Genomic DNA, 11,441 nt, shown 5'->3' on the forward strand with positions numbered 1-11,441 from the left:
GACTTCTAAACTCTACTGCCGCACTAAAGTTAACGGTACTACAATGTGATCGGAGAGGATTATGCTGCATGTTTTTGGAAGGAACAGTTGAATGTGGGCAGTGATTATAAAAGGACAGCTCAGCTTTTGGCTGCGGGAAACTGGACACCTCTTTCTGGGCTAGGGCTCAATGTAGCACTTCTCACAATGATACAAACTCCAGCGAGGTTGGAAACATTTAGCTTTTACACTCAGCGTTGCAGCGCTCTGAATCCTGGGCAGGCACTGTTAATGCTGTGGCGCTGTTATATTCCCACCATATAGGGGAAAAAACCCAGTGGAATTGAGAAAAGAAAATGTTTGGGGGGTTGGACTTGTAGCAGCAGCAGTATCCGGTTATTGGGAGCTAACATCACAGCTGCCCTGCAGTGTAAACACGGTTGTGTTACTGAGGACAGAGAGTTACTGCAATGATGCTAAAGTTGCAGAGGATATAGAAACAGGGCATTACAGGACCCCCAGCTACATGCACCAGTTCACAGCACTTAGATGGGAAAGATTCACAATCCTAACCTAGCGTTTTTAAAAATTTAAATTCCCTTACACGCATTGGAGGGAGAATCGGTTTCTTTACCGGTTTCAATTTAAATAAGAAAGTTGCGTGATCACATTTAGCGGTGTTCACTCAGAAGAGGAATAGTATTATGTGAGTGAACCTTCTCTGCTGCCAACATCAGCCATTATCTCTCAGCAAAGCAAGGTGCATGACAATCAGGAAATACAAAATGTGGATTGCAGGGATATCAACATCGCAGGATAATGCTAAAAATGGAATAATAGCGAGCATACTTCATCGTATTGGCTCGTTGGTCTAGGGGTATGATTCTCGCTTAGGGTGCGAGAGGTCCCGGGTTCAAATCCCGGACGAGCCCCGTTTTAATTTCCTATTTTGTGCTTTCAGCCAAACAACGAGAGCAGCAGCGCTGCGGAATGTCCAGGCGACTGAATTTAGCAAATCGAGCATGTCCAATAGCATTGAGAGACGCAGTCTGAGATTATGGGAGAGGGCAAAGGACAGTGGAGCTTAAAATATATTCAAGTGGAGGAGGGCTGATTTCAATTAAATTTGATTTATTTGGCAAACAATAAGATCACAGATTTCAGGTGGTCATAGATGAAATTGAAGATTTTGAAAAAAACAACATGTATTTACAGTGTCTTCAACCAAACATGTCTTTAAAGCAAGACAGGACAGATGGCCAAGATAGTTGTCTGTGTGGAGTTTGCACATTCTCCTCGTGTCTGCGGGGGTTTCCTCCGGGTGCTCCGGTTTCCTCCCACATAGAACCATAGAACCATAGAAAATTACAGCTCAGAAACAGGCCTTTTGGCCTTTCTTGTCTGTGCCGAACCATTTTATGCCTAGTCCCACTGACCTGCACTTGCACCATATCCCTCCACACCCCTCTCATCCATGAACCCGTCCAAGTTTTTCTTAAATGCATTTACCACTTTATCCGGCAGCTCATTCCACACTCCCACCACTCTCTGCGTGAAGAAGCCCCCCCTAATATTCCCTTTAAACTTTTCTCCTTTCACCCTTAACCCATGCCCTCTGGTTTTTTTCTCCCCTAGCCTCAGCGGAAAAAGCCTGCTTGCATTCACTCTATCTATACCCATCAAAATCTTATACACCTCTACCAAATCTCCCCTCAATCTTCTACGCTCCAGGGAATAAAGTCCCAACCTATTCAATCTCTCTCTGTAACTCAGCTTCTCAAGTCCCGGCAACATCCTTGTGAACCTTCTCTGCACTCTTTCAATCTTATTTACATCCTTCCTGTAACTAGGTGACCAAAACTGTACACAATACTCCAAATTCGGCCTCACCAATGCCTTATATAACCTTACCATAACACTCCAACTTTTATACTCGATACTCCGATTTATAAAGGCCAATGTACCAAAGGCACTCTTTACGACCCTATCCACCTGTGACGTCACTTTTAGGGAATTCTGTACCTGTATTCCCAGATCCCTCTGTTCAACTGCACTCTTCAGAGTCCTACCATTTACCCTGTACGTTCTTCTTTGGTTTGTCCTTCCAAAGTGCAATATCTCACACTTGTCTGCGTTAAATTCCATTTGCCATTTTTCAGCCCATTTTTCTAGTTGGTCCAAATCCCTCTGCAAGCTTTGAAAAACCTTCCTCACTGTCCACTACACCTCCAATCTTTGTATCATCAGCAAACTTGCTGATCCAATTGACCACATTATCGTCCAGATCATTGATATAGATGACAAACAACAATGGACCCAACACCGATCCCTGCGGCACACCACTAGTCACAGGCCTCCACTCAGAGAAGCAATCCTCCACAACCACTCTCTGGCTTCTTCCATTGAGCCAGTGTCTTATCCAATTTACTACCTCCCCATGTATACCTAGCGACTGAACCTTCCTAACTAACCTCCCATGAGGGACCTTGTCAAAGGCCTTGCTGAAATCCAGGTAGACAACATCCACCGCCTTCCCTTCATCCACTTTCCTGGTAACCTCCTCGAAAAACTCTAATAGATTGGTCAAACATGACCTACCATGCACAAAGCCATGTTGACTCTCCCTAATAAGTCCCTGTCCAGCCAAATATTTGTAGATCCTATCCCTTATCACACCTTCCAATAACTTGCCCACCACCGACGTCAAACTTACTGGCCGATAATTTCCCGGATTTCTTTTGGAACCTTTTTTAAACAACGGAACAACATGAGCCACCCTCCAATCATCCGGCACCTCCTCCGTGAATACTGACATTTTAAATATGTCTGCCAGGGCCTCTGCAAGTTCAACACTAGCTTCCCTCAAGGTCCGTGGGAATACCCTGTCCAGTCCTGGGGATTTATCCACTCTGATTTGCCTCAAGACAGCGAGCACCTCCTCCCCTTTAATCTGTAAAGGTTCCATGGCCTCCCTACCAGTTTGCCCTATTTCCGTAGACTCCATGCCCGTTTCCTCAGTAAATACGGATGCAAAAAAACCATTTAGTATCTCCCCCATCTCTTTTGGTTCCATACACAGTGTACCACTCTGGTCTTCAAGAGGACCAATTTTATCCCTCACTATCCTTTTGCTCCTAACATACCTATAGAAGCTCTTTGGATTTTCCTTCACTCTGTCTGCCAAAGCAACCTCATGTCTTCTTTTAGCCCTCATGATTTCCCTCTTAAGTAGCTTCTTGCACCTTTTACACTCCTCGAGCATCTGATGTGTTCCTTGCTGCCTGTACATTTCATACAACTCTCTCTTCCTCTTAATCAGTGTTACAATCTCCCTCGAGAACCAAGGTTCCTTATTCCTATTTACTTTGCCTTTAATCCTGACAGGAACATACAAACTCTGCACTCTCAAAATTTCTCCTTTGAAGGCCTCCCACTTTCCATTTACATCCTTACCAGAGAACAGCCTGTGCCAATCCACACTTCCCAGATCCCTTCTCATGTCATCAAATTTGGCCTTTTTCCAGTTCAGAACTTCAACCCGAGGACCAGATTTATCCTTATCCACGATCAGGTTGAAACTAATGGCATTATGATCACTAGATCCAAAGTGTTCCCTCACACTCACATCCATCACCTGCCCTAACTCATTTCCCAATAGGAGATCCAATATCGCATCCTCTCTAGTTGGCACCTCTATATACTGATGTAGAAAATTCTCCTGAACACATTTTACAAACTCTACCCCGTCTAAACCTTTAACAGTATGCGAGTCCCAATCTATATGTGCAAAGATGTGCGGGTTAGGTTGATTGGCCATGCTAAAATTGCCCCTTAATGTCCTGAGATGCTTAGGTTAGAGGGATTAGTGGGTAAAATATGTAGGGATATAGGGGTAGGGCCTGGGTGGGATTGTGGTCGGTGTAGACTCGATGGGCCAAATGGCCTCTTTCTGCACTGTAGGGTTTCTATGATTTCTATGGTAGTTAAGAATGAGAAGGGGTTATATAATTAAATGGAACAATTTTAAAAGTGAACAGAGAGGTTTGTTTATATACAGAAATCTTTTAATGATGCCAGTTAAAAGAATCATAACTTTTGCTTTGCTTTATAAATAAAGGCATGGCGTAAAAAACACAGGAATTTGCTGGTCTTTATCGATCCTTGGTTAGGCTTCAGCTGAGGCAGGGGAAGGTGGGACATGAGTTATTCCCTTTGTTTTGCCGCTGCTGTGTTAATTAGCGCCCTAACGAAGGGTCATCTAGACTCAAAACTTTGGCTCTATTCTCTCCCCATAGATGCTGTCAGACCCGCTGAGATTTTCTGTTTTTGTTTCAGATTCCAGCATCTGCAGTATTTTGCTTTTATCATAGAAGCCTTACAATTCAGAAGGAGACCATTTGGTCCATTGTGTCTGCACCGACTCTCTGACAGAGCATCTTACTTAGGCCCACCCCCCTGCCCTATACTGTAATCCCACATATTTACACCCCCAATCCCCATATCTTGGGACACTAAGGGACAATTTAAAATGGCCAATCCCCCTAACCTGTACATCTTTGGACTATGGGAGGAACACAGTAAGAAGTCTCACAACACCAGGTTAAAGTCCAACAGGTTTATTTGGTAGCAAATACCATAAGCTTTCGGAGCACTGCATCTCCACATCATGACTATGGGAGGAAACCAGAGCACCCGGAGGAACCCCACGCAGACATGAGGAGAATGTGAAAACTCAGCACAGTCACCCAAGGCTGGAATTGAACCTGGGTCCTTGGTGCTGTAAGGCTGTGCTGACCATTATTAGGTGACCCACTTGCCGGGAGTACAGTTGAGCCACTTAAGTGGCCAATTCAGGGCCCCTTCCCGCCTCCGCTGATGTTTTAACAGCACTCGGGTCTTCTCCAGCAGGCTCTAGCGTGAGGACTTCCTATTCTGGCATCCTTTGGCCCACAGAAGGGAATCCTGGGGGCAATGGCCTCTCTACAGCAATGGCACCACCTGCCCTCAGCAAACCCCTTCTCCTCTTACCTGGGCCGTGCCTGGGCAGCTCTGGTCATCTACAGTTGTCGACAGGGCCTTCCACAGCGTGCGGTCCATTTCCCGCGCCACAACCCTCAGCCCATCCCCTCCTCCCTCCCAGAACAAGGATAGAATCCTGTTATTTGTCATTTATATTAATGATTTGGATGAGAATATAGGAGGCATGGTTAGTAAGTTGGCAGATGACACTAAGATTGGTGGCATAGTGGACAGTGAAGAACGTTATTTCCAATTGCAACGGGATCTTGATCAATTGGGCCAGTGGGCTGACGAATGGCAGATGGAGTTTAATTTAGACAAATGCGAGGTGATGCATTTTCGTAGATTGAACCAGGGCAGGACTTACTCAGTTAATGGTAGGGCATTGGGGAGAGTTACAGAACAAAGAGACCTAGGGGTACATGTTCATAGCTCCTTGAAAGTGGAGTCACAGGTGGACAGAGTGGTGAAGAAGGCATTCGGCATGCTTAGTTTCATCGGTCAGAACATTGAATACAGGAGTTGGAATGTCTTGTTGAAGTTGTACAAGACATTGGTAAGGCCACACTTGGAATACTGTGTGCAATTCTGGTCACCCTATTATAGAAAGGATATTATTAAACTAGAAAGAGTGCAGAAAAGATTTACTCGGTTGCTACCGGGACTTGATGGATTGAGTTATAAGGAGAGGCTGGATAGACAGGGACTTTTTTCTCTGGAGCGTAGGAGGCTGAGGGGTGACCTTAAAGAGGTCTATAAAATAATGAGGGGCACAGATCAGCTAGATAATCAATATCTTTTCCCAAAGGTAGGGGAGTCTAAAACTAGAGGGCACAGGTTTAAAGTGAGAGGGGAGAGATACAAAAGTGTCCAAAGGGGCAATTTGTTCACACAAAGGGTGGTGAGTGTCTGGAACAAGCTGCCAGAGGTAGTAGTAGAGGCGGGTACAACTTTGTCTTTTAAAAAGCATTTAGATAGTTACATGGGTAAGATGGGTATAGAGGGATATGGGCCAAATGCAGGCAATTGGGATTAGTTTACGGGTTTAAAAAAAAGGCAGCATGGACAAGGTGGGCCGAAGGGCCTGTTTCCATGCTGTAAACCTCTATGACTCTATCCCCCTTGTTCTCACATTTCACCCCACCAGCCTCTGCATGCAAAGCATAATCCTCCACCATTTTTGCCAACTCCAGGTGATGCCACCACCAAACACATCTTCCCTTCACTCCGTCTGTCAGCATTCCACAGAGACTGTTCCCTCTAGGATAAACTAATCCACTCCTCCATTATACCCAACACCTCTCCAATCACTCATGGCACCTTTCCATACAATCACAGAAGGTGTAACACCTGTCCCTTTACCTCTTCCATGTTTACCATCCAAGGTCCAAAACATTCCAGGTTAAGCAGCGTTTCACTTACACCTCTTTCAATTTGGTCTATTGCATTCGCTGCTCCCAATGTGGTCTCCTCTGTATCGGAGAGAACAAGCGTAGACTGGGTGATCACTTTGCTGAGCACCTTCGGTCTGTGCGCAATCAGGACCCTGACCTTCCGGTTGCTTGCCATTTTAACACACGATCCTGCTCCCATGCCCACATGTCTGTCCTTGGCTTGCTGCAATGTTCCAGAGAAGTTCAACACAAACTGGAGGAACAGCATCTCATCTTCTGGCTGGACACTTTATACCCTTCCGGTCTCAATATCGAATTCAACAACTTCAGATGATTAGCTCTATCCCACCTCAACCCCTTTGTTTTCATTCTATTTTATTTAATTTTTTTACTGTTCTCTACCTTTTATTTCTTTATTGTCTGTCTTCATTTTTCTTCCCCCCACTCTTTCCCCCCACTTTACACCCCTTCCCTTACTTTTCTTCCCTCCCCACCACTTCCCCTTTTCTACATTCTACCTCTGTTCTTTTTCCCCCCCTTCCCCAAACATCTCCATCTGTCAGAGCTTATAGTTTCTCTGCCGTTTGGCCATTCACACCCTTTATTCTCTCTGTGGACAGATATTAGCAGTCTCTTCCCCCGGTTTCTGTGGCTATGGCCTATCTTTCATTCCCTCACCCTTCAGTATAAATATCTCCCACTTTCTGTGCCTTTTAGCTTTGACAAAAGGTCATCTGGACTCGAAACGTCAGCTCTTTTCTCTCCTTATAGATGCTGCCAGACTCGCTGAGATTTTCCAGCATTTTCTCTTTTGGTTTCAGATTCCGGCATCCGCAGTAATTTGCTTTTACCCCCAGACCACATTAGGAGAGTGAGGGTGCGCATCCATTGATGCTCCCTCACTTTGTAGGTCCTCACAGTAGCACTGCTGAGGCTGCCTAACTACCAGCCCTCTCATTGGGCAGGCCTAACCGCAGCCACTTAATTGGCTGCTGCTGCCAAATGTGATCCCGGGCCTTGCGACAGCCAAAGTGGGTGTGTTCCCTCACTTTTGGTCCTGGCCACCTCCATAAAATGCAGCCTGTGTAGTGACTGGTTGTTTTCCTATGATGTGGAGATGCCGGCGTTGGATGGGGTAAACACAGTAAGAAGTTTAACAACACCAGGTTAACGTCCAACAGGTTTATTTGGTAGCAAATGCCATTTGCTACCAAATAAACCTGTTGGACTTTAACCTGGTGTTGTTAAACTTCTTACTGTGTTTTCCTGTGAGCAGAGAACGCTAAGAGATTTGATAGGGGTGTTTAAAATCATGAAGCAGTTGGCTAGAGTAAATAAAGAAAAATTATCCAATGGCTGAAAGCACAGTGTCAGTTTACACATGAGGGAGTGCAGAGGAGTGGAACTGATTGAATAGCTCCTTCATCGGAATATTGGAAACACATGTCGGTTCCAGCAATTCATAGAAGCATAGAATTCTTACAGTGCAGAAGAGGCTATTTGGCCCATTGAGTCTACACCAACTCTCTGGCAGAGTATCTTACCCAGGCCATCTCCCCCGCCCTATCCCTGTAACCCTACGTTTGAGCATCACTGGCAAGGCCAGCATTTGTTAGTCATTCTTAATTGCCCTTGAGAAGGTGGTGATGAGCTGCCTTCTTGAACCGCTGCAGTCCACCTGGTACACCTATGGCTGACCTGTGACCTAACTCCATATATCTTTTGTTTCATATCGTATAATACAAAAATCTATCAAACTCAGAGTTAAAATTACTAATTGATCTGACATCAATTGCCATTTGTGGAAGGGTGTTCTAAACAGCTTCCATTCTTTGTGTGTAGAAATGTTTCCTAATTCTTGTAAGATCTGATTCCAATTTGTAGACCCCCAGTTCCAGATTCCACAACCAGCAGAAATAATTACTCTCCTTCTGTCCTATGTGTTCCCTTAATGTCCTGAAAACTTGGAGCAAATCGCCCTCGACCTTCTAAATTCCAGGAAATACCTAATTTGTCTAATCGCTCCTCGTAGTTTAACTTTGGGAGTCCGAGTATCATTCTGGTAAATCTACTCTGCACTCTCTCCAAGGCCAATGTATCCATCCCAAGGTGTGGTGCCCAGAACTACTCGGAAAACTCTGGGTGTGGTCTAACCAGGTCTTTGCTTGGCTGTAAATAATTGCTGCCCCTTGTATTCTATTCCATTGGATATAAAAGCCAACATTCTGTTAGATTTTATTTTTTCTTCCAGTTCTTGACATTTTAAACATCTATGTATCATAGAATCAGTGCAGAAGAGGCCATTTGGCCCATCAAGTCTGTCCCAACTCTCTACCTGGAACCTGAAGTCTCTTTGCATTTTCACTGTTTCTAGTTATTTTTTCACCCTGTTCTATCCTTTTAAGCTCCAAAGTGGGTGACCTCATATTTGCCATTTACTTAATTTGTCAGTGTCTCGTTACAATTTTCTGTTTCAAAGAGCCAGCACAGGCATAACTGGCCAAATGGCCTCATAATGTACTGTAAGATCCAATGCTTCCATAATAATACCCTCACCTACAAACACAAATATCTCACTAAGCCTGAAAGACCAGAGTACGAAAACTTGTACCAGTGAACAGTACATGTCTGAGTCTTCATAGTATGAAATTTTTGTCATGCTTTCAGTTAAGTTCTATTGTGAAAGTAAAGAAAAACAACCTATTATTAAACACGTGACCTCAGGCCACCCCAATGTGCTTTACAGTCAATTAAGCATTTGAGACGTATTAATGTTAACATCGATCAAATTGTGCACAACAATGTTCACTCCAGGAGTTATAAAGTTTTGCTATTTAAAAAAATCCTACTCAGATATATATTTGCTCAATTGCCAGGACGTTTAACCCATGCGGCCCCACCAACAAACATTTCACTTTTGATGATTTCCAGTCATTATCTATCCTACTCCAGCCACGTATACTCTGTGACCTTTCTCAGTCACTCCAGTCTACATTGTCAATTTTCAGTGGCGAGACTTCCCTGTGACATTTCATGACTACCTTTGAATCCCATTTCACTTGTCGAGAACCAGGCCAATAAGAGATTTGATTTATTATTGTCACATGTATTAGGATACAGTGAAAAGTTTTGTCTTTTGTGCGTTATACAGACAAAGCATACCGTTCATAGAGAAGGAAAGCAGCGAGTGCAGAATATAGTGTTACAGTCATAGCTAGGGTGTAGAGAAACATCAACTTAGTGTGAGGTAGGTCCATTCAAATGTCTGACAGCAGCAGGGAAGAAGCTGTTCTTGAGTCGGTTGGTTCGTGGCCTCAAACTTTTGTATCTTTTTCCCGACGGAGGAAGGTGGAAGAGAGAATGTCCGGGGTGCTTGGGGTCCTTAATTATGCTGGCTGCTTTGCCGAGGCAGCGGGAAGTGTAGACAGAGTCAATGGATGGGAGGCTGGTTTGTGTGATGGATTGGGCTACATTCACGACCTTTTGTAGCTTCTTGTAGTCTTGGGCAGAGCAGGAGCCATACCAAGCTGTGATACAACCAGAAAGGATGCTTTCTGTGGTGCATCTGTAAAAGTTGGTGAGAGTCATAGCTGACATGCCAAATTTCCTTAGTCTTCTGAGAAAGTAGAGGCGTTGGTGGGCTTTCTTAACTATAGTGTTGGCATGAGGGGATCAGGACAGGGTGTTGGTGATCTGGATACCTAAAAACCTGAAGCTCTCGGTCATTTCTACTTCCACGCAGAGCAAGCACCTGTGAATAAAACTGTGCCCCTGGTGTTGAGATCATAGAGAATGGTGCTGGGACACAAATACTGGAAAAGAATGAGTCGGGCAAAGCTTTATTTCTGCTGGCTCTGTGAATGTTCTCTATCCTATCCATCTGGCCCATCTCATGTTCTGATGTATGACTATGGTGAGTATTTTTGCACCATAAACACATATCTTCTGCTAGCCTTTGTAATTGATCTATTCATGGTTTATGGTGACAATCCTGAATAATAATGCTGAAAATCGTAGCCCAAAAATTGCACAGGGCTGCCATTGTTGCTGTGGTAACAGCAGCCTATTGGTAACTTTGTGTGGAGTTTGCATGTTGCCTCCGTCTCTGTGTGAGTTTCTTCTGGGTGATCTGGTTTCTTTCCACACACTGAAAGACTTGGAGATTAAGTGGATTGGCCATGCTAAATTGTCCCTTAGTGTCTGAAAATGTTCAGGTTAGGTGATTGAGGCGAACACGCTGGGATCGTTTTAGACTTATCTAGATAGCCACAGGAACAGACTGGGAATAGAAGGATACAAAAGAATGGTCTAGTGGGCACATGAGCGGCGCAGGCTTGGAGGGTCAAAGGGCCTGTTCCTTGTTCTTTGTTCTTAGGTGGATTGGCCATGGTAAATTGCCCCTTAGTGTCTCAAGATGTGTAGGTTGGGTGGATTGGCCATGCTAAATTGTCCCCTTAGTGTCCAAAGATGTGCATCTCACAAAGAGAGAATTAGGATTGAACCTTTACCTGTCCACAGCCAAAATCCACATCAATCAAATCTTTAACAGAAATAACAGTACAATCATTAAGAGTAGGAATTTGAGCCAATTTCTCAAAGTGGATTTACCATTAGACATCAGAGATCTGTTCAGGACATGGGGATATCTGAGGTCGTACTTCAGAAACCATTCTGTGCTTTGAACTGCATCATGAAGACAATGCTTTCACAATAGATAGGACATTGGGACTTGTTTAGTTTAGATCCTGGGAGATCAGTGGTCGAGAGAAACTTCTCTCATTTACACTAACAAATCAAGACACTATTACCCTTTTTGTCGCAGAATCGTAGACCCAGGAAAATTGACAAGATTGAAAAATACTTGATATCTGACAGGAAACTTCTCACTTTCTGGCTCATCTCAACTTCCAACCTCTCTATCGCAAACCTTGAAAACCTTTATTTGTCAATGTTACTATGCTATGCTATACTATATTCCTATACTATACTATTTTGGGTATACTGGGTGTACAGGTACACAGGTCACTGAAAGTGGCAATGCAGGTGGAG

At 44.2% G+C, this 11,441-nt stretch overlaps 1 non-coding gene across 1 annotated transcript; it reads left to right on the plus strand.

Annotated features, from left to right (window-relative positions):
- The first annotated feature begins 839 nt into the window (after positions 1 to 839).
- On the plus strand, positions 840 to 911 carry trnap-agg (transfer RNA proline (anticodon AGG)). The gene has a single exon. It is a non-coding gene; the product is annotated as a tRNA-Pro (tRNA).
- Positions 912 to 11,441: the final 10,530 nt, after the last annotated feature.

This window comes from Mustelus asterias, chromosome 4, assembly GCF_964213995.1.
Source record: "Mustelus asterias chromosome 4, sMusAst1.hap1.1, whole genome shotgun sequence".
Classification (NCBI taxonomy): domain Eukaryota; kingdom Metazoa; phylum Chordata; class Chondrichthyes; order Carcharhiniformes; family Triakidae; genus Mustelus; species Mustelus asterias.